Raw genomic sequence first — 21,965 nt, forward strand, 5'->3', positions numbered from 1 at the left:
CCCGGGCGGGCCGCTGCTCCGCCGCGGGCGAGGCTGCCCGGGGGGCCGGAGCGGGGCGGGCTCGCAGCGGCGGCAGCCGCGAATACCCCGTGCCCTGCACGGCGAGGAGAGGGGCGATGCAGCGTCTCGGCGATTCCTCGGCGCTGAGAAGGGGCTCCGCGGTTTTGAGCTGCAGCTTGTTGTGCCACCTGGCCCAAGGTGAGAGAGCCGCACCTRAGCGCGTTCCCGGCGGGGCAGAGCGGCGCCTGCCCTGCGCACCCACCGGAGCTGCTCCCGCGGGGAACGCGGGGCTGCCGGACACAGGGCAGGTTCTCTGCCTCAAGTGTCTTGAGCACCAGCAATCTCAGCTGGAGGCTTAGAGCTGTATTAGTAGTGCACATTAAGGTAATATGTACTTGTGGCGTGTTGTCACACCACAACGGACCCGGGGCTGGGCAAGGGAATAAGGCCTCGTTTTTATCCATTCACAAAGGCCTATGCCTGCGACAAAGCACAGGACCACGGACTCTTTTCTGCTCTGCCTGCAGAGAAAACAATCCTATTTCCCTCAGCAGTAAAAGAAAAAAATGCATATGTACCTCTTAGCATCTCACATGGGRTCAGTAATGGCACGCAGCAGGCAGGAGTCTTTCACTGCTCATTGCTTCATCTTTTTGCAGATCCCCTGGTTTTTTGGGGGCAAACAGTTGCCAGTGGTTTGAATGCAGACCTGTAGGTTATCCAGGTGCCAGATTTGGTTAGAACACTCTTCTCCCCATGTCCTGTAGCTCTACCCTTAAAGTGTTGCCTATGAAAGAGTAAGTGCTCTATAATCAGCTAAATAAATCATTTTCACAAAATAAAATTCCTTTTCTCCTTTCTTTATTGTACTGGGACTGTTTGCAGCGCAAGGTCTCCAGCAAGCCAGGCTTACCACTAGGGAGAGTCTATAATGCATTCACTAGTACAACTCCAGGTTCTGCCATAAATATTTAAAACTCAATTACCATTCTCTACAATGAACGTTTGAAGCAGGTTTTTGCATCYGACAGTGTTTCTTGACTCAAAACTTCCTAATGAAATAATTGAGATAACAGAGAAGTCAAATCGGTCAAATTTTAGCCATCAGTTTTAGTCTGGTTCCCCCTTCATGTCTGTCTCTGAAGTATTAGTCACCACCATCTCTGACCTCTCACGATGTGTTTTACACCACAGGCATCATTTTAGCACATGCAGCTGACTTTCGCTTCTCTGTTGATCAGCTGGAAGGACTGTGTGAAATATTTTGCCGCTCTCCCCTTCCCCCTCCTGTACCCAGCTGAGTAATCTGAAGAGCAAACATCCGAATTGCTTCTTCAGAGGTGTCCCTTAAAGGGACAGGGGCCTCTTGCCATCCTTCCTTTCCGTTCCTRGGAATGGGCCATGGCCCATGGCTCCTGCTGTAACCCACACCTTCCCATCCTGGCCATTCAAGATTCTAAGGATTTTGTTCAGAAAAAGCCTTTGAGATGCAGGAGAGGGAGGCTGTAAAGTTGTTCTACAATTTAAGAATATCCTAATGCCAAATTCACATCAGGCATTTGTGTCACATCCTGTTTTTGAAGAGACACACCGAGTATGGGAGGCACAATTCCTTACATCCCTCTGTGCACCAAGTCCCTGCAGAAAACAAGTGGCAGCTGGTGCCTACAAGCRGTGCTATGGTACCAGATCTCCATAGACTCAAGGGACGAAAATTCATTACAAAATAGAACTAAATGTCACTCCTACTCTGCACTGGTCAGCACTGCTGCAAACAATGTCCACTAGTAAGGCAGGGGGGCYACACAGATGTAGAAAAATAACACCTGCTCTCTGAGATGGATCCAGCAAGGCAGTGTTGAAGAGCAATTACACAATGACTCAATAATATTGCTGTTGATACTGCTGTGATTGTGTCACTACATCAGAATCTATCCAGCTCAGCTGAGACCAGGACACCCCAATCATCCCTGTCTGGGTTAAGCAGACTGCAAAGATTCAAATGTTTCAGATCTCRCATGCAAATACAAGGTCCTGGTGTGGAGGGGCTACTGCAGCTTTTAGCATCTGACTCCCTCTGCTGAATGGATTACATGCACAGCTCCTGGCAGAAGTGCTACCAGAGAGATGCAGCAGATGAGGGGAACTGGAAAAGGTAATTACTCCCAGGAGGATCTGTGGATTGCTGCCATCGTCCCCCAGGCTGCACCTGTTACGAAAAGAGTCTGTAAGTCTCTGGGGAAGAAATCTTGAGAATATCCCACAACAGGCTTGGGAAAAGAAAAAGATAAATAGATTTCAGCTTCAGATTGCTTCACATGGTTTATTTCGATTAAACTTTTCACTAGGAAGATGGATTTGTAAAAGGCAGCAAGTTCTTTGGTACTGCCCTTTTCAGTTCCTACCTGAATAAAAAGGATCAAAAGGGTTCATCCAGTGCTAGAGGCGTGGAAAGACAAAGGAAAGGACAGCCCTGTGCTSTGCCCTGCAAAGGCAGCTGTTCTCTTCTGTCCTTTGCTATTCTCTCACCAGTCTGGTGGGATCAGGGGACCTTTTTTCCCATGTGGATTTTTCTAACGATTTTTATAAGTGCATCATATGTAACAGTCAATGAGAACAAATTGCTATCAGACACACTCACTCAAGCATACCTAGTACTGGGTAGGTGGAAACCCCCATCATTCATTACAAAATAGAATATTATTCCCCATCAGGAATAATAGGAGCAATGCTACAAGTGCTGGYGTAGTACTGGGATGGTAAGAAAGGTAACTCACTCATAGTTTCTCCATTATGATCACCTAAGGGACCTCTAATACACGGTATGTATGTAAGACCTCAGTGTCAAACTTTCAGTTCCAGGAACAAGTTACCAAATAATCATAAAACCGAATGGTTTTATGGAAGCTTGTGAGCATTTTAAAAATAATCAGCACATCGGGGATCCATTCCTTTTCCTTTCTGAGTCAACACTGGAGGCTTAAATCATATTTCCAATGTTTATTATGTTATTAGGAAGCCCAGGAACTCTTTTTAGCTCMGTTTCCTAGAGAAAGTTTATATCATCTCACTGTGTCTTTCTTCTTGTTTTCCCTCACCTGCTTTTGAAACAATTGGCCAAGCTGTCAGTGGAGGAGAAATCAGAGACAGTAATGTCCCTAAATTGTTGTGTTGTTGTTTATTAAAACACTAATGGGACAAAGAAATCTTTGAGGGAATGGGGGAAAGAAGCTTCTTTGAACCCTCCCAAAGCAAGAGGGAGGGAGAGTTCAGCGCTTTTCTGTTCAGTCCAGCAACCAGTGAACACATATGAATGAGACATTAGTAACTAACCAGACTTTATATCTCCTGCTCATATAACATCTTTCAATGGGAAAAAAAAAAGATTTCTATAGTCTCAGAGCTCTGAGACTAAGGRGAGAAAATTACATTGATCATTAAAATCTCTACTGAGTCAGGTCTGTCAGACCTCAAGCCTTGCACTAAAGCTTCACAGTAGGCTGTTGCCTAAAGCTGTGAGACAAAAATACACCCCAGAACAATTAAAAAAGCATTTATTGGTGGAAACAGCTTCAAGCCCCGCTGATCACAGGTAATTGTCACTTCTCATATTGATACCCTGTGATAAAATTACGGKGAACATTTTGGCTCATTGAAATCTGACAGGCTCGTACACATTCCCTTGTTCTCTTCCATAAAAYTCTGGTTTATTGCATGCTTTAAAAGATTCAGCAGAGTATTTTTACAGGTCACTAACCTGAAAACAGGCATGTAAAAAGGATGCATATTTGCAGTAACTCGGTTAAATAAATTGCTGTGAAACCACAGTCTCCCTTGAAAAAGACAAAAACCACCCTAAAGTTAAGAGGAGAGCCTTCACCCCTYTGCTAACATTAGAGGCTTCAAGCAGAAGATGAACAATGTGCCTGCCTTAGGAGAGCAACAAATTCTCTGTGCCTGTGTGCCATTCAGCCCGCTTTTTGTCCTTGGGTTAGGTACAGAAATTTGATCAATMATTTTTTTCTGATACCAATAGTTTGTAAATGCTTATCTATTAATTATAACCTTAATAATGAATCATAGTATCATAGAGCCATAGAATGGTTTGAATTGGAAGAGACCTTAAAGATCAAATTGTCCCAACCCCACCTTCCATGGGCAGGGACACCTTTTCACTAGACTAGGTTGCTCAGAGCCCCATCCAGCCTGGCCTTGAACACTTTCAGGGATGGGGTATCCATAGCATCTCTGGGCAACCTGTTTCAGTGCCTAAACATCTTCACAGCAAAGAACTTCCTCCTAATTTCCTGTCTAAACCTACTCTTTTTAACTTGAAATCAATTCCCCCTCATACTGTCACTGCATGCTCTTGTAAAAACCCTCCTCCATCTTTCTTGTATGCTGCCCTCAGGTACTGAAWTTTAGGTCATCCTGAAGCCCTCTCTTTTCCAGGCTGAACAATCCCAACTCTCTCATCCTGCATTGGCATGTCAGGTGATTTGACTTCTGTAAGTACAAAATGTAGGCAAGTTACTCCTTCAGAATCGGCTGACTGCCTTTACACTCAAAGGGGAGATGTCCCTGGAGGTGATCCAGAGTAGAAGTCCATACTCTGAGTCACCTTCTTTCTGCCTTGGCTAATCTCCCTCCACAGATAAGATAGGGGGGAAAGCTTCCTGCCCTGGAGTTTAATGCTCAGAGATAGGCAGTGCAAAGAGCTCCCTGAGGCTCCCCATCTTGGAGACCACCTGGGTCTGCTGACACATCCCTGTGCTCCCTTCAAAGYGGTAGCCCAGACTGGTCTCAGTGAGTCCCCTTGGAGGAGCCACAAGCCCTTTGTCGCATTAACCAGGGTCCCACCTGTGGCACCGAGTCACTGCCTGCCTCTGTGCAGATGTGCCTGAGGTGTGTTACCCTGRCCATTGGCCATGTCGGCACAGCACRGCAGAGGTGGAAGGGCTCCTCTGCAGAGCCTCCTGTCCATCCCCTGCTCAAAGCAGGGTCAGCAGCAGCTGGGCGGGCACTCAGGGCTGTCTCCCGCTGCATTTTGAACATTTACTGCCAGTACAGAGAGCTGAACAAACACACCAGGGGTGCTACCGCAGCGGTTACTCTCTGTACAGTCCTGGATATTGTCTGCTGCTGCAGCTGTCACAAAATGAAAGGGGGGTGGGGGAGGGGGGAAGGGGTTTATAAGCTCTGGCAATTATCTCCAGAGCTGCACTTTTCTCTCCTTATCCCACAAAGCAATATTTAGAAAAATATGTTTCGATGAATCAGATCTTTGGTTTTTACTGTACTGAGTCATGYCTCTGTCTTCTTAAGAATTAATAGTTCACTGTATATTAAACAAAAGAGAAAACATGKATGTGAAAAATATTTTCACATCAGTGAATTTCAATTACCATAGGCTGATTATTTTAAAACCCCAAACTCTTCCATTATCCAAAGCAGCACTGAATTCGTTGCTGGGCACTAACTATATTGAAAGTCCATTAGTTAGACAGCCCCTCAATCATCCACATTAATTCATTCTCCTCTGAAGCAGATGAGTTTTAAGAGAATTACAGTTCTCATATACAAACAGCACCACAAATAAATGGCATGAAAATATTTCATCATAATTTACTAAGTGCAACAGATACTTCACTGTTCAGGACTTGCATACTAAAGCATCATGATAGCCCTGTGGCACCAGCTGTCTACAGAGTAAATACAGGTAATCCTATCACTGACAAAGAGCTCCATGAAAAACAAAATTGAGGTTACAAACACAAGTATTGAAAATTAGAAAACACCCAAATCAAGGCTGACTCTACAAGTCCCTCCTGACATAATTACATGTTTCCACCACATGAGTGCATGCTGCTTTCCACTGCATCCCGGGTGTCCCTTCAGTTGCGTGGGATCTCAGAAGCATAACCCCAGTATCCTGCTCCCCAGTGCCAACCTCTCTGTCATCTTCCCCTRTGCCACCACCCAAGTTCCATGCCCCAGGCTCCCTCTTCCCTCATTCCTGGTCTCCAGCCCTTACAAGCTACTTTCCACTTTTCAGCACCATCTCCCCCATTTTCCTTGTCCAGCTGTTGCCCACATTTCATCCCAGCAGATTCCAGCCTCAGTTCCCAGCCCCAGCTCCCAGACCAGGTTTCTTACAGTGAGGCCCAAGTATCTTCTCCACTCTAAGTCCCCAGTTCCAGTCTTTCTGTGTAGGCTGCTTTAGTCCACCTATTTATACCAACAAAGGTCAGGTCCATCCTCCTCATCGCTTGGGGTTCAGGAGGTCAATGACACAGAGTACAACTCTCTAAATRGCTGTGCCAGGAGGCACCAAGAAGAACATTGCAAGAAACCTCCCACTCAATCCCTRCAGCCACAGACAGACCAGAGCACAAATCTTCACAGACTGAAACATCAAAGAGACCAGCAGCCACAGTTAGAAGCCTCTGCCAGGTGTGTGCAAACTGCAATTTTCCAAGGATTTATAATTTAGCTGAATCTGAGTATCTTTYACAGGAGCCAGAGTTGAGTTACACCACTTTTTCTTTTTGCTCTTGCATTTTGGAATGGGAACCACAACAAGGCAGTGATAAATGTTATGTAGAAAATCTAGTTTTGTGCATTCAGTGACATTACGTCTTCCACAGGAAAAAAATGTCATAGAAAGAGCTGAAACATCCCTCCAGAGTCAGACTGAGGTATTCATCTGGCACAGGAAATGTTAACCCAAAAGATTAAGGTTACAACAAGTTACAGAATATGAAAAAAAAGGTGTAATTCAACTCTGACATTAATTAAAGTTAACTGAGTAGAAGAAAGGTTATTTTCTCTAGCCTAGTAGAAGTACCAGATATATTATCCGTAGGRTAGTAAGAGTCCACAGTTCACATTACAGGCCTTGAGAAGATGAAATTGCACTGTGTAAACAGTAAATATAGTTCTTTAGGATGATTAGGACCAAACAGTCACCAGGTTCAGGGTGCTTTACACCCCATGATTGGTGTTATAAACCCTATGGTTACCCCAGGCAGAACACCCAGCCCGTGTCCAACAACRAAAGTCCAGCAATCACCAAGACAGGTCCCGTCACCATGTACTTTAGCAGAGAAAATAAAGTGAGGTATGCAAGTCTTTGTTTGTGCAGACTTACTTTCTTGACTTGTTTACATTACACATTTCCAAGCCACTGGCTGGTGGTTCCATCTCTTACCTGCAGGAAAAGCTACTCTGAAGCATYCTCAGCTGAGTAACTTTACTCATGCAGTTTTAACAGAATGAGAACCAAGGCCTGGAATTTCAGAGTCAGATCTGAAGCACACATGGAAAAAGAAGCACACTGCGATATTTATGTGCTGGGTACTAACATGGCAGTGACTGCACTTCATCCTGACACTTCCTGAAAATTACATCATTTATAATTAACACTACAGCTGCAGATTCCCCACYATTTACAATGAATTAAGGAGCAGAGCTCTTCAGGAAATCCCACGGATTTCCTGGGATAGACAGTATGSCTAGTTAAGTATGTGAATATTTGAAGTAATTTTTTTTTTTTTTTAATTGGGGCTTGTGAAAATGAAAGCATCCTGTCTGTGCCTCGCAGAGAGAATGGCATTGCTGGTAGCCTAGAAATACATCAAAACCAGTGCTATCYCTGCCAGTGTTGCCTGGTCAAACTACACTGGTTGATGACATTCCTGCACAGCAGTCTTTCATTCAGGACTTCATCCTGCAGTCCTTGCACCCCTGAAGTTGCTTTGGGAATTTCAGTGGTGTCTAATTTGAAATTTATTTATTCAAGCGTCTGTCTTCAGGACATCCCAGCCAAGGCAGGGACATTCAAACCTATGTCAGCGTATCCAGAATCTGGGGGACTACAGTTGCTGCTGAATGTCTGCATGGGCTCTCTGCCTTCTGTCCCGCCAAATACAAGATGATTCCGAGGGAAATTCTGCAGTGGCAGAGCTTCAAGACAGTCTTTTCCCAGCCTCACTCAGTTAGTAGGTGTTTTTCCAAACAACCTGCTTATGGTCTGAGAGAATAAGCTTCTTATTAAGTTCATAGATCASTCTCATTAGCACTCACTCTTCTAGAGCTCCAGTCAAGCATGTTCATGTTTTCTACCACAGCACCGCTTGTATGTCATGTAAGATTGCTGCCAGAAAATAAATGCRGAGTTCCCAGTTCAGACCTGTGAGCTGCAAGGCCTTAATCCAAATGTCTGATGTCAGTCCTGTGACGTGGCAGCTCATTTAGAACCCCATTTTCACATCTTCCTTAAAGGGGCATGGAGCTCCTCAGAGATGTGACTGAAAGGCAAAAAACTGCCAAAGTCTCATTTCTGAAGTCAGATGGGACTTAGACTCTTCAAGCTTTTRAAAAGTTTACAATGTCACTGTTTGGCTGAATCAAAATCACCTGTGATAAAGGCTTTTCCTTTAAACACTTTTACTAGGCTTGGAAAAGGCCTCCCCTCACTCAGGAAAATCATTAAAAAGGRTAAAAGGTTATTTTTCAACTTCACAACTCTCCCAAATTTTTCAGATTCTCTGAAGGAGACACTAAGTGCAGGTGGATGTGACTTTCAGGGTTGTGAGTCTTGCACAGCCATATCAAGTCCCATTCAAGTGAGTGGTGGAGTTTCCATTGACTACAGCAGGATTTTGAGAGTTCCATAAAAAAGTTGCTGTAGATGTGTGAGAGCTGACATCCCCATCCATCTGTCTGCAAGGAGTGAGCACAGCACATGCAAGGAGGGAGTAAGCYACATCTTTCCTTTTTGCAGGGAATGTTTGCCTGATTCTCACKTATTTCAATCCCAGTATCTATATTTCAGCATTAATAATGGACCAACCTGCAAAAGGAGCTCATGGAAGCCTACAAAGCTGCCAGGTTTCCACCAGGGAGGCTTGGGGTTGGCTGCCCAAGGCAGAGAGGAGCTTTGGAGAGTGCTTTGTTTAAAGTTGAAGCGTTCAAAACTGTTTTGCACATTCATCATCCTCAAAGAGAAGTGCTTGGCTGCCCTCCATGGAGGGAGGGGATGTGCAGCAATGGGACCCTCAGCAGCTGCCAGCTGAATAATCCAGAAGAACCATGAATAAATAAAATACATTTTGCTTGTCATAATATTACACGGCTTTCTTCATGCTCTGCCTCTAACACTGTAATTCCCTTCCAACCATTTCTGGTTTTCTCATGAGTTGTTCTCTTCCTKTCCGTTTTCCTTTAAATCTATAACTGCTGTTTTCACCTTACCTGCAAGTCTTCCCCCTCCATTTCTTAATTTCCTACAGATTTCTCTCTTTTAGTCTTCTTTTAAAACCATTGTGAGGTAGCTCCATAATTCTTTACAGACCTCTGAGCCACTCTTATATCTTTTTTTTTCCTGTACTAGTATTTCCTTTCATCATCATCTTCCCAGCTTTTAACAAAAAGATCCACCTATGTGTGGCAGACCTCAATTCCATCTTAAAGTCAGGAGTGTTTTGCTTTCTCTGAATGTGTTTTTACACCAGTGCTGCTAAYGACAGATGAGAGAATACAGATTTTCTACTCCATTATATCAGAAGTGGAAAAAATGAATGGTCTGCAGGCTCTGAACTCAGATCAGCATCTTTTAGGCAAATGCCTGAACAGAATCATGAGAGAGACCAACTTCAGCAAATCCTTCTCTTGCTTGGGACGTCACCTTTCCTACCCATCAGAGCTGTCTTCAGGAAACTGGGCTGCTCTCCATAGGAGAATCATTGGTCCATGTAGTTTCAGTCTTACTCACTGTGGTTTTATCAAAGCTAGATCAGGAAGCATAGTTCTCAATGATAGGATTTTATTTTATTCTTTCTACCTCATGGTCCATTAATTCCTTCCCTGCTGCTATGAAGTGTATTTGTCACTGAACTCCTTAACCACCTTCCTCATCCTTGGCATTTTATAAATAACAGCATCCTGCTCCACCCAGATCCAGCCCCAGCCAGCTTGCTCTATCCTTTAATTTATGAGGAAAACTTCTCTGATGTGCAGTGGTGGCTCCCGGAGACTGCCAGGTGGCTTTTGAAGGAAGTGCCCAACTGGGCAAGAAGGACCAAGCTAACAAATCTGAGGTGAGGAGGGAGCCCACCTCTGGTGTTCTGCTCCTGTTCCTCTCAGTGCAGCCAATTCTTGCCTCGCATTGAATTACTTCTGAGCTCTGAAAAAAGCTGCAGTTGCAGGTTGCTGCTTGCCAGAGCCTAATGCCAAAGTCCTACCTGTCCAGACATCCCATATAACAAGAAAGTGCTGATGGCAACATAACAAACCTCTCTTTGGAGCTGATGCTCTCTAGTCATGTCTGCAGATGAAGCCCCATCACAGCCTCACCAGCAGGCATGTGTTTTAAGGCATGTGTTTTAATGCTATGTTTTAAGGCAGAGGGGTGCAGTAGTGTTGCCATGGCATGAAAAATGGCATTTAAAATAGTGAATACTTAAAGWGCAAGGTTATTCTGACTGTCAGTGAGTGTGATCTTTTTCTGCTGAGTACATGTAGTGCACCATCTCATTTTGTTCTGCCACCTGAGCTTAGGCTGGGAAAGTGTGCTATGGTATAGGGCTCTGCATGTGGACTCACCAGTCTTTTGTACAGATCTCTCACATGCTACTAATTACTTCTGGGATGGAGGGGTTTAGGGGTTTTTTTTGTGGAGTAGTATCAGAGGGAGAGTCTCAGTCCTGGTGGTAAGAGCCATGGCTGCTGCTTGTCCACAGAGGTTTCTGCATGCTTATCAAGATCGATAAACAGCGACAGTCACCCCCCAGTGATGCACCCTCGCCTGCAGCGATTGCTCTGGATGTGGAAGCTGACAAATCTCTGTTTATCTGCTGATAGCTTAACTACTCTTATCCCGAGTGTGCCTCTTTCGGGAAACATCCAGCAGTGTACTCACGCTGGCCAGAGATTTCATTGTGCTAAACCTTAATCTCTAATGTTGCAATACTGTAGCAGCTGCAGATTGCTTTGTTCAAACAATCAAACAAACAAAAAAMCCTAACCTGTTTCTCTCATCACCATTGTCTTCTCCAAATAATCTCCCAGCAGTTTGGCCAGGCTTGCCTGTGACCACAAAGAGGTGTTTAATTCACTCAGCAATCCTCRACATTTTTCCTGGCATTTTCCCTCGGGACAYCAYGTGATAGTCTGGGGTGTGGCTGAGATGCTCCCAGCAGGAGCTGATATCAATCATGGTCTTTGCCTCCTCATCCTCTCCCTCCTCTGTGAGTCATCAGGATTCACTCCTGATCTTTTGTCTTTTTACTTGGATGTCATTTGGCTGTATTCATGTTTCTTGTCTTTCCACTCTCAACCCTTAATGGCCTAGGTCTTTGTCCCCTGTTCTAGSGTGTTTGAGGAGATGGGTGCAGGGGGCCCTGTGATGGCGACAACCCGCTAAGCTGAGGATTTTCTCTGGCCTTAGAAGGGCAATGCTACAAAGACAAAATCCCTCATTGCCATACCTTTCTTAGTCCCGTTTCTCACCTTCCCTACATCTGGGAGCTTCCAGATCACAGCAACTGGTCTTGGGGGGTTTTCTCCAAAATTGAAGCAAACCCCCTTACATTGCTGGACGACCATCATAACAGAAATATCAACAAAGTAGAAAAATTTGGATAAAAGGGAAAAAAATACCAGCAATGTATCCCACACATAAAAGGACARAGTAAGCAACAGCTTCCCTATAAAGCTTGTTTAAATGCCTGCGTTTCTGAGGGAGCAGTTTGGTACCAGCTTTGGCTTACGCAGTAGACTTTTAGGCCAATGCACATTCATCACTCTAATTTTAWACAGCTGCATTATTTTCACAGTTTATGGTGGCACCAACTCATTTATGAAGTACACACTGCAGTTACACATATGGCTGTATTATTTTCAGCACTGCAAGTTCAATTAGTAGTTTCACTGAGCTAAGACTGTCAAAACAACAGCGGGAGTACTCACCGTATTGCAGCTGTCCTATATTTATATATGTTTATGCAATAAATACATAGCAGTTTGTGTGCTTCAATTTGGGTCACTGGTTCTAAAATATTCCCAGAAACATCAGGTAAAATTCACTGTCACTGACTCAGTTTCGATGTCTGTGGCACCAGCTCTTCATTTACACCTGGGATAATTAGGGCATGATCATGGGTCACAGAAACATTGCTTCTTCCCTGTCCAGAGATGTCACAAGACAAAACACTGATGTAAGCAGCCAGGTCTCKTATTCACAGATCAAGCCTTTAAATACAGACTCCTGCTCATCCCATTGCCCAAGCAATAGGGCCAGAAGCTGGCCTTTGGAGACATCTGTGTCCATAATACTTTGAGTAATTTGCCAGCACCATAAATTACCGTCCCTGTGAAGAATAGGTTTCCTAGGGAAAGATGGGCAGGATGGGGAGAAGGAGAAAAATTATGCAAATTTCCTGGGTGATTGTGCTTGCTGAAAAACTTGCCAGTTTGCTTGTCGCTGATTTATTCCTAGTGTGTTAATCCTTAGGGTGGGTAAAACCACAGTGATAACAAGAGGTGCTCTCTGGTGCTGAGAACAGATTGCAAACTCTACTTTAGTCAACATCTGTGTTRACTTTCCTCAGCATTTGCATACTAGCAAATTTAGCAAAGCGGTGGCTGCTGTTCAAAGTTATGAGAAAGAGCTTGGTTCCTCCCAAGCACTTGTAGCACTTCTGAAATGCTGACCTTTCATGCAGGTGTTGAGCAGTAGCAAACTCTGAAAATCAACTCTTCAGTGCTCCAGTTTCACAATATGCAAACTAGAGAGCATAAAAGCTACCTCCTGGTGCACTCAAAAACTTGTTTATAGTCTTCCAACTTTCTTCAACCCCGGCATGGAAGGTACCACTGAGACGTTTAATGCATTGAAGTTTCCTTCAGCTCCCAWGGCTGGTTCTGGTACAATGAGAAGAGGAAATGGCCTCAAGGCACCAAATCCAAATTAACAGATGTTTCTAGCAGTCCTGTCTTCCTCCTTGCTCCACAAAATAATAGATCTATCCTTATCACCATCCCTTACACTTGGCCAAATATAAACATGAAGAACAGAATACAGAGAGCAGGAAATGAAGACCTGTTGTGGGATTTGGCAGCRTCTGAGCACATTTTCCTTCACATCCTGACAGAGCCTGGCATAAATTCAGTTTCTGACACACAGGGGAAAGTATACCTTTTTTGCTCTACTTTTTTGGCAGTTGTCATTAATTTGGCTTGCTCTCCCCTGCAGTAATGTTGACAAACACATTGCTCACGGTAGCATTTCAGCCAGCCCATYCAGGCAATTTATGTTTCAGTATTTACAGGCAGCACTGCACCACTTGAGCAGTGGGCTGAGGACAAATTTGTATTTAAAACCTTCCAAGACCCATGATCCCCATTTTTATACTTTCAGGTGGGAACTCCCAGCACAGAGACAAACTCCTTCCACCTTTCCCGTGTTCCTCTAGCCACATGATCCATGCATGGGATTGGCATTTCACTTTTTCTGTACTGATGTCATCTTCCCTTCACCTGTCTCCTCTGGCCCTTSAGGACAGTTTTTCTTCCCACTGTGTTTTAACAGTTGTGTTACCTCATCACAAGCAACTGTCTCATGYCAATTTGTAATTAATATGTTTTGATTTGAGACAGAGTGGGAACATGCCCATCACAGACACTGCACCTGAAAGATGATGCCCCCAGTTTCCCAGTACGCAGGAATGTATTAAGCTCATTTTATGTGGTTTTCTATGCTTAAATTGGTGTGTTTCCTTCCTGTTCTGCTTTTTTACTCATTTCCATAAATCTGATTTGGGCTTGCTATTGAGTTTTAGCCTCAGACAGTGTACCAGTAGTGTCCACCATACCCATCAATCCAGCTGGAGCAGAGGTGACAGCAAAAGAGGAAAGATTTTCATTACTTTTATGAAAGAGTACAAATTATTCTGATGAGAGACAAGGAGAAACAACAGTGGACAGGACAATCATGGAGTAAGCAGCTGACATGTTTCTTTCAGAGAGAACCTTACCTGTCACTCCTGTGTCGAAGCATGTCTTGTAAACCCTACAGAAATACTGACCTGGATTCACAGTTTTCATCAATTCTCTCTTGTAGTTGAGCGTGTTTAGAARTCCCTTACAAATGAAGAACAGAAGCCAAGAGTGCTTTGTTCAGGAGCTGAGGAAATTAAAGAACAACTGCTTTTCTCCTCTACCTTAGCAAACATTTGAGGTTTCTGGTATTCATTCTATCTGGATCCCACTGGACATTGTCCTTAATATAAGTTCCTCTACTTTTTTTTTTTTAATGTGGATTAAACATTTATGACTTTAATCCACCAGAGCACAGATTTCAAAGGCAAATGTGATCTTGCTTTTCCTTGTTCAGGCAGATATTTGCTCCAAGAGAAGCCTTTGAGTGTAAATACCRAGGATGCAGCAAATGTTTTTGATTCAAAATTTTTTAAAGCCAGCAGCTGTCTGCTCCTTTATATCTGGTCCATGATTAAAGTTTTTTTTTTGTTGAATGCTTGCCCCTGGCTCTCTTTCAGCAAGGTAAGAGGCCTATGCGTGCAATGAAATGCTTTGTTATAGAAGTGGCTGGCTATTCAGTGCTAGCTGGGCTGTGCCCAAGCCTCCAATGGCTTGAGCACAATTTCCTGTCTGCAAGTGCACCCATTTAGATATCTCACTACCTGATCTGCAAGAAAGTGCTACGGCTCTAGTTTTTTTCCCTTCAGCATAGATTTAATAATAAACTGCAGACACCCTGCTTGATACTCATATTTAATTGCACCTGAACTGTCAAAATGCAGCCTTTGATCACAGGCAAGTTTCAAGCTCTTSCTTGCATTAAAATGTTACAGGAAGCATCAGGCTGCATTTGGAGTGAAAGTAAAGGATGTCAAAGAACCCAGGTGCATTAATTCATGCAGAATTTGTGGGTAAAGAAAGTATGAGAATGAACTGAGACCCTGCCATTGGGACAAAATTTTAGGAGCCCAGGACCCATACATAATCAGGCCTTGATARTCTTTGGCCTTGGGCAATTCTATTAGTCTCTTTGGCTCCTGTAAAAAGATAACTTGATAACACCTCACTTCCCTCACAGGCCTTAGTGTGAGCTCTTTACTTAGTGTCCCTAAGATAGCTTGGAGATGAAAAATGCAATTGACAGCAAAGGCCAAATTCTCTTCTCATTTATACCAGCCCAGCTGATATTAAAGTGAATTGAGGCTGAGCCAGGGAAACTCAGAGGAAGATTTGGCTATAGGTGTGAAGTACCATGACAGATCTGTCTCTGCAGAGCTCATTGAGGAAGCTGCTTGAAGAAGCTACTGCAACCACCTCTCTGGCCTCAGCTGGCACAGAAGCCCCATGCTTATTTTATTTTGTTGCTGATTCTTTTTCAAATTGGCTGCCAAGGACTCAGYTCTGCTGTTGCTGAAGCCAATGGGCTTTGGCTCGTGTTGGTTGGATGATCTGCAGGCAGAGGCATCTCCCCAGGTTCTGCRGTACAGGAGGCATCATTTTGGGGCAGGCAATTCGAAAGTTGACTGGAGCCACCTACATCTAACCCAAACTCTGCAGATGATCCAGCACCAGTGTACAGAAACAAGCCCCAGAGAAGCCCTGTGAGGCTGGGGCACCTGGACTGGCTGCTGTAATTATCTGGTAACAGTCCACGCTGTGAACTGAGGTCAGATAYGCCAGCGTGATTCCCTTCAAGAGAAACAAAAAAAATGGGAGACTCTCCATCACCAGTGTGAGGAGGCTTGACTTCCGAGGCTGTCCTCTCTCTGTTTTGGGGAGGATGGCACTGGTCACACAGGGTGAAGGGAAAAAGCCCCTGCCCCAGCCAGCTGGATCTCTCTGCAGGGACACATCAGCAGCACACAGCCAGGCCCYACCTCTGCTCCTGGGAATTTGGATTGCAGTGAAAGGCTCAASAGACAGAGGAAAAGCTTGCTCTATGCTAAATTGACATTTGAATTGTGAAATGCTTCTAATAAATTGTATCTCAGGGAGGGGTTTCATCTTACCAGCATTTGAATGTGTCTGATACTGAATGATATGGTATCCTATAATACACCAAATTTGAGATTATTATTATTACTGTTATTATMATMATCWTTATTGTCATTATTATTATCATAATGTCAGRGTCTTGGTAATACATTCAAAAAAATATACATCGTGGTTTTGTCTAGCCTAGACTGTACTAAAAGAAGATAGAACTTACTGTCCCTTCTGCCTGTTTAGTGGGAAAGGAATGTCCTATACACATTCTTGGSGGGGAGGAACCAAAACCAAAAAATTCAGAAAACACATTCTTGATACTGGCTTATTCATACATGAGAAAATCAAGGGAGACACCACTAWGGATCAGAAGTTTGTCACACATCTGGCTGTGAACTTAGTAGTGGGGTAAARGACTGTTTCTTCCTCTTCTCCCAGCTCTCTGTCTGTCTGGTCCCTGCCTCAAGCTGGGAATAAACACATTCCCAGACCCAATGGTTACCATAGGGTTTATCAGCTGCCCCAAAACTGCTGTTATGGTCTGGCTCATGGCCCTTTTCTGCAGAAGCCTCAAAGAATAAAACACACGGGCAAGCAAAGGCATGGCACATATCATACTAAAACCTGAACAGACTCAGGCATCTTGSTGAGTCACATGGATTTACATTACTTTTGGGTTCCTATCCTTTGAATGTACCTCCTGGGCCATGTAGTTGCTTTTACACAAGTCTTGCAACAGAGAAGGAGCAAAGCACCAGCAACAGTCAACAACAGCATCATTAGCTTGTAAACCTTGATAAATGAAAGTGAACAGCTTTTTATGGCCGGTAAAGTATGTAATAGTGGCCATCTCATGTTTTCTGRTGATAAATAGTATTTTCAATACAAACATTATGGTTTTCCAGGGGTAACCTGTGATAACTGAGAATAAATATGCCTTTGTGCTTGTGTCAGGGAAGGGAGCCCACACAGCTCTGCCAGAAGGGCTGCCCATGTGACCCCTTCCCTCCCACCAGCCCTTCACACACTGGCAATCAGGGTGATAGCAATAATTCACCTCTAGCCCGAGATCCAAGAGCATGAAAGTCACAAGTAACATTGTCATCASCCCATGTGCCTCAGCAACAGCAGTAGTGCCTCAGAGAGGGGAGGGGAGCAATGGTGAGGCAGCATGGAGAAGGGCAGGGAGGGATGGCTGCAGAGAGGAGCAGTGGCAGCGCTGTATCCATGTGAGGCAGTGCCCAGCCAYGCTCAGCACAGAGAGCTCATGGCAGCATCCCAACTGCATTGCCTTGTGTGAAGCCAGCATATGGGAAAGAAATCCCTCAGGTAGGTCAGTGGGACAAGGGTTTTCTTTTTCTGATGATTCTGAGAAACCTTTCCTTCTGGTAGGCTGGTGTAAGGGGCTCTCTGTAGCCAGCGTGTGCTAGCAAAACAGTGATGCAGGGTTTCCCATACTGGCTCTGGTTAAAGGCCCTTAAAGCTCTTGCACACTTTTGTTGCCCTAAGGGAGAACTATCACCTAGAAGTCTGGCACTTTATCCATCAAAGGATGTCAGGAGTAAAGTTAAGATGGATGATTTAATAAAAGAGTATAATCTTAAAATCCACTTTGGTGTTGTTGAGTGAAGAAGCTAGGATCTGAAGAGAAGCTTAAACAAAAGCTCCACTAAAAAAAGAATATAAACACAGAATAATTATACCTTGGGACACTTGTTTTCCCATTTGAGATCCTTCATGAACTATGCTGGTGTTCAGCTTCTGACACGTGCTTGTTCGCAGGAAATTAAACACCATATCCCTGATTTTTTCTTTACATGAACATAAGATGAGTCTGTAAATGTAAGCTGTTTTCACATTTCTTAGTGAGCATATTGCAGCTCCTACAATWATCTAAATAAAATGCACATAACTGTAAGCTAAATTGCCTCTTACACCATTAACTCGGGTTTTATCTGTCTGTTGTTAGGGACAACCACATGTCACTTATGGAAAGCCCGGGCATTTGAGATGTAAGCACAAGGGATTCATTAGTTCCCTACCATCTGATCTGACCCATCTTTAAATAAAAGGCTGGCTTTTCGAAGGCACGATCCTCATCACTTCCTTAAATTGCTCAAGCCTTCTTTAAGTGTCTTTGACTGAGTGCATTAAAGCAGAACTACCCATGGCTGTGTGAAACCATGGTATTTGTGTCCACCTAAAGGACTAATTTTTTAAAAAATATCAGACTATGCACACTWGTATGACCGCAAGAATAATCCAGGAAAAAAAACAGGTTTGACTGAACAGGATGAAAGAGACACCAGAGGGATAAATTTGTTTGAAAATACACATATTATAAAAGAAATAAATGTGTACACAAATATACATTAAAGCAAAAATACCACTAATGCTTGTAATTCTTTTCTCAAACCCAAGAAACACTGCAGAGGAAAATACTTTAAAATTTTCCTTTTTGTCCTAAGTCCTGAAAGTAAAACTAATGGGTAGAAAAGAAAAAAGAAGCCAAATTTCACTGAATAACCCCCAAATGAATTAGAAGCAGCAAAGTAAAAAGATTTGCTAATACAAACAYGCTGAATTCAACTCCTTCACATTTTCTTCATTTGCAGTAAGTCATGTCTATACTATAAATACTGAAAAAAAAATTAAAAAAAAAATCTTTTCAGCCAGTGGTGCCTGCTCAGAGCTAATATGTATTGTGTTGTTTACATCACGGCTGCACCAGGCTGTTTCCTGAGAGATTGGCTTTGCATTGCCTCCAGTCCCCAGCAGGACAGGATATAGCCTATTACTGTCAGGATGCACCAGGCTAAGTACAACCAGTGAGAAGTGTTCCCAGTTCTCTGGGCCAGCTCAGGCAGAAAACAAAAGCTAGTTTAAAATCCCAGGACTCCATTACTCATCCTTCTGCTGGATCTTCCTCAATTTCATAAACTAGCAGGTCATCCACCTCTGATTAGTAACCAAACAGGGTCACCTTGTTTCAATGACTTGGGAAGGAAACCTGGAGAGCAGAGCTTTGAGAAATGTAAGGGTTTRCATAGAGCAAAAGCACCCATCAGACTTTATGAAGGGCTGTTATGTACAGTGGAATCATACGTGCTATGCTACTATAGGTCTAAGCCTTAAATTTGTGTTTTATACACAGAAATTAATGTGGACTGAAGATACAGACTGCAAAGGCATGTAATTAAGTGCTTCTGCATCCCTACATTTTTTCACATTCCTTTCTGTGTAGCTTTCACACTCACCTGTCCCCTGAAAAAAGCCTGCCTTCTAAAACACCCGTAACTCAGCAGTTTTGAAGAAGCAGGTTCAGCCAAGCAGAGAAATGCAAGGKTGGAAATCAAGACCTAAACCTGAAACTCACTGAGCTAAGGCTGTAGCAGGGCTTTGATCCAGAAACACCTCTGGTAAATAATTCTTTTGATTCCCATATTGTTTGGGGGGCCAAGAGGGTGCACTCTTTTCTGTCAGGAAACAAAATCCATGAAACTCTTTGGGGAAGGATTTTTCCTATTCTGTGCAGTGATAAATAGCCAGTCCTTCCCTTGCACAGCTGCCCTACCTCTTTTCCTGCCTAGGCTTTCTGAAATAGAAATCTTAGGATGACGTTGGGGCTGGTTCTTTAAAAATGTCAAACCAAGCAACCAACTTTTTTCCTGTGCAGGTGAGGCAGGTTTTCTGGCACTTAGGTGTTAATTCAGCTCACATGCATGTGATGAGCATGTTCTKGAACAAAATTCAATTCTTCAAAGCATGGTTAAATAATGCAGCGTGTTCCTTGGGGGTCCTAGATACTTGTAGAAGTCCTTCATAGCCTGGAATTGGCTTGGGGCAGACATYAGACTTAAATTTGGAAAGGCAAATTTTGTCCAATATCCTAAATGCAACCACTCGGTCCTAAGCTGTGGCTTTAGTTGATGTGAAAGATGTTTTTACAGAGGACGTCAGTGACAAACTGAACAGCCATTTCCTCCCCCACCCAAGGCAGAAATCAAGTGTAAGCTGAACCCTGCCAATCACRGCATGCTATTAACAGTGTGTTATTACAGATAAAAACCACAATTACTAATAAAACATTATCAAGGGTAATGGAAGGAGTAATTGCTACCTTTCATTTAAGAAGGTCCAAGACCATGACRAGATACACTCAAGAAGGATGGCACTACAATGATTCCCAGCTCCCTTCCTATGCAATGGTGCCCCTTGGAGACCCCATAGCTACTGTTCAGGAAGAGGAAGAGCAAAGGTGTGTCAATCCTCTTTCCTGGAAGCAGCTTCCAGGGCAAGACTGGGAGCACAGCTGCWGTAAAAAGTACCAGCAAAATCACTATTTCTTAAACACTGTGATGCCTGAATGTGACTGAGATGCCAATGGACACCCTAACAAATTTCCAGCTTGGTGCTTCCCAGAGCCACAGCTGAGGATCATTCTTGCACTAGAACTCTAGCTCATGATGGGCTCGTGGCAGCTCTGTGGCTTGCCTTGCCCCTCAACACTGTCAAGCAGAGGACTGCACATGCTCCCTCAGTCCCCCAGAATTCCTGGCTGTTCGCTACAGAGACTGAACATAGAGAGCTGTGGGAGTTAAGTGAATCCTCACTTCCAGCCTAATGCACATTTGCAAAACTTAGTGCAGAGGAATTGTTAGGCCATCCACCTTCCTGACTGTGGGTCACTTCTTTACATGACCATTGAGGGACATAGAGGAGAAAAGTAYTTTCCAGCTGACCTGCTGTCTTCAGAGATTTGCATTTTACTTCACTCTCAGACTGATCTCCCACATTCCACATTAAATTATATATGAGCAAGTGGTAACTTGTTTGCAGGGTGACACAGACTAGCAGCAGCAGTTTCCATGCTGAGGAACTGCTCATACACTCACTTATTCTGTCAGAGGAGCTATGCTGACACGGACATTTGTGTCCTGTGCAAAGGAAACAAAACTGGTTCCAACCTGGTGCACAGGCACTGATTTAACTGGCATGCATCTAAACACAGGTTCCCATTTCCTTGTGCATTATTCCATGAGGAGCCCCTATGGACCAGTTTGGGTAGGCACAGAGTGTGCAGCATGGAGGGGAGAGTATTGTTTTCAYAGGGTGCAGCAGCGGGGGGCTCATGCGGACAATAGAGAAACTCAGCTTGCTTGGCTCATTTTAATAAACTCAGGTAAAGGAGTCTCAGCAATGCACAGGATAAGAATAAGCTCAATCTTGGTCCTAAAGTGAAGCAGAGAGTAAAATTATTGCTCTTCTACTTGTTTTCTAATTGTTCACACTGAGCATCAAATCTGGACCTTATCTCAATTCCAAGCACATGCAGCTTTTTTACCTATTCACCAAAATATTTGCAGTCACCAGTAAAAGTACCTTTTATTGGTTTTGTGGTCCCCTTGTACTGCTGTTAAAGAAACAGGATTTGAGTCAGTAGCAACTATGTGTTGCTGAGCACAGAGCAAATTCCCAGGGCTTTTTATTGGATTTCTCTACCTGGTACTAGGCAAATCCCCCAGGGGGATCAAAATTACTGCAAAGTCCAAGAGGAGCAAAAGTTTCACAATAAATAGCTGGCCCAGATCCAGCAGGCGGACTGGAAGACTGCCAGGCTGCCATTCCTCAAGTAAAGATGGCTGGAATCTGCAATTCAGGTCCCAGCAGCGTGAGCAAATTCAGGGCAATTAGCTGGCAGGTCGCTGCAGCACGCACTGGAGTGGGACGAAGTCACACAGGTTCTTCTGGGCAGGTGGCAGAAGGTCAGGGAGGAAGAGGACACCAAAAAGGGGTGAAGAGAGAGWCTCTTATCTGATCAATGCACAGAAGAAAAGCCTCTTACTATTAAAGAAGGTAGCACACAGGCATGTGCAAGTACTTCAATACACAGTCCTGTCTGCCATATGTGTAAATGGTGAACACAGAACCTGGCTTAA

At 43.9% G+C, this 21,965-nt stretch overlaps 1 protein-coding gene across 1 annotated transcript in view; it reads right to left on the minus strand.

The window, feature by feature from the left end:
- The window catches only part of RNF152 (ring finger protein 152), a 79,240-nt gene that overhangs the window by 44,197 nt on the left and 13,078 nt on the right, over nt 1–21,965 (minus strand). The gene's annotated exons all lie outside the window — the stretch shown is intronic.

Source organism: Malurus melanocephalus, unplaced genomic scaffold (genome assembly GCF_030028575.1).
Source record: "Malurus melanocephalus ecotype Western Australia unplaced genomic scaffold, MMel_1.1 scaffold_187, whole genome shotgun sequence".
NCBI classification, from domain to species: domain Eukaryota; kingdom Metazoa; phylum Chordata; class Aves; order Passeriformes; family Maluridae; genus Malurus; species Malurus melanocephalus.